Here is a 2,108-nt window from a genome sequence, read left to right as displayed (position 1 = left end):
GGATTATGGAGGCATGGGTTTTCGTAATCTTAGTCAATTTAACATTGCCTTACTTTCCAAGCAGGGATGGCATTTAATTAATGATTAGAGTTCATTATTAACTAGATCGTTAAAGGCAAAGTATTTTCCGAGTACAGATTTTTTGAGAGTTGGTCTTAGAGCTTTACCATTCGTATACCTACAGAATCATCTGGTCTGCAAAGAGTTTGCTTCTGAAGGGATTAGATTGGCAGGTTGGTACAGAGAATAGTATTAACATCTGGGATGATATTTGGGTCCTTGATTTGCAAAAAAAGAAAATTTAGATGCTTGAGTCTAATAGGCCTTACAAGACAGTTTTTGAATTGATATTACAGCAAGATAGAAGATGGAATATGGAGCTAATTACTAGTTGTTTTGATTCAGAGGTAGCGATGAGAATTCTGTGTATTCATCTAGGTTCACAGGTGCAAGAAGAAGCGGTGGTTTAGTGCATGGAATCCTCGGGTGAGTATACTGTTCGAAGTGGGTATGGGGTTTTACAAGATGGCGATGAGCCAAATGCCAATGAATAGGAGATTTGTTACAAATTTTTTTACAAAAAGATGTAGAACATAAAATTGCCAAAAAAAAAGTTAAAATTACAATCTGGCGAATATTCCATAATCTAATCCCTAATATGCATAATCTATCAATAGAAGATTGGCTGGTGGAGAAACATGACCAAAATTCATGCGGGGTGTTGAAAGCTTAGAGCACGGATTCTGCGACTATCCTTTTGCTGCTGAGCTTTGGAACCTATTGGAGATCAGATGGAAGGGTGAGAGGGGGAACTTATGTTTTCAGGATTGGCTACAGAAACTATTTAATGTTTCAACGAAGAGTACTTATAGATAGGTTGTATGTGCTGTTAAAGAACAAATAGATCCATGACAAAGTGTTCATCTTGGCAAAAAAAATGGTAAGTCAGATATCGTCCTATTTACTTGAGCTAAATGAGATAGCGGAAAGATTAACTATTTTGAAGGTGGTGTGTGATGGGTGAAGATTGTCGGAGGCTCATTTCCTGAAAATTAATTTTGATGCGGCTTTTAAGGCTTACGTCGCAAAACCATATTCAGGGTTAGTTATTAAAGACGATAGATCTAGAATAATAGGTACAAGGGTCATTTTAAATGAGTATGCACTGTCTGTTTTCGTGGTTGAAGCCCTTGCATGCCTTCAGGCTCTCAAGTTGGGGGTGGAGATGGGTTTCAGAGAAGTGGTTATTGAAGGTGACTCCTTAACTGTGATCAAGAAAGCTAAATCAAGATCTATGGATAGATCGAAAATAGGGACCTTTATTCATGACATAAAACTTGAGTAGAGAAAGTTTAGGAAGGTCTAGTTTACCTTCGTTCCTTGATCAACAAATGGATTTATTCATGCTCTTTCCCAAGAAGGATGGATAAGGGACGAAATTATGAATCTTAGACGGCGAGATCTGATGGTGATAGTGACTCTAGAGGCTCGGGACGGTCTTGTGAGAGGTGTTGAAGAAGAGGATGAAGTTGATGGATTATAATTCTAGAATGGCTTAATGAGTTTGGTGCGCAGGAAATGGAAAGTTGCAGAAGGAAATGAATGGATTCTACTTTAAGAGCGTGGGATGAATGGAAAATTGATGTTTTCCAAGGGATAATGATGGAGCGTTTCTATCTACTAGAGTTCCCCAAGGGTTTTCACGTGATTTGTTTAATGGAGGTGGGCTCCTTTTTGTGCTGGGGTATTAATTGTTTTTTTTAATATTTTTTTCCTTTATTTTTTTCAAGCAGTTTTATGTATTCATTTTCAAACTATTTCTTTATTTTAATAAATATCCTAATCGGAAGTTATTCAAAAAAAAGTATTGAATCTTTTAATTTATCGATTGGGTTTTAGTTTAGTTGATATTAATATTAATGTCAGTACAAAAAAATATGGGTTCAAGTACAATGAAACATGTTTATCCTCCTATTTAAGGGTTAGAAAAGAGTTTGGGTATTTAAGTATTGTATATAGAAATCTTTTAATTTATGTTAAGAAATTTCTTTTATTTTAAATAAAATATTTATTTATATTAGATATTTACCTAGTACGAAAATAAAATA

General features: G+C 35.1%; 1 long non-coding RNA gene across 1 annotated transcript; it reads right to left on the bottom strand.

The window, feature by feature from the left end:
• Nucleotides 1-325: 325 nt before the first annotated feature.
• Nucleotides 326-1,850, bottom strand: LOC107893653 (uncharacterized). Its single transcript, XR_001682899.2, has 2 exons — nucleotides 1,372-1,850; nucleotides 326-1,265 (listed from the first exon to the last, which is right to left on the bottom strand). It is a non-coding gene; the product is annotated as an uncharacterized lncRNA (long non-coding RNA).
• Nucleotides 1,851-2,108: the final 258 nt, after the last annotated feature.

This window comes from Gossypium hirsutum, chromosome A06, assembly GCF_007990345.1.
Source record: "Gossypium hirsutum isolate 1008001.06 chromosome A06, Gossypium_hirsutum_v2.1, whole genome shotgun sequence".
Taxonomy (NCBI): domain Eukaryota; kingdom Viridiplantae; phylum Streptophyta; class Magnoliopsida; order Malvales; family Malvaceae; genus Gossypium; species Gossypium hirsutum.
This window is presented reverse-complemented; position numbering and strand designations above follow the sequence as displayed.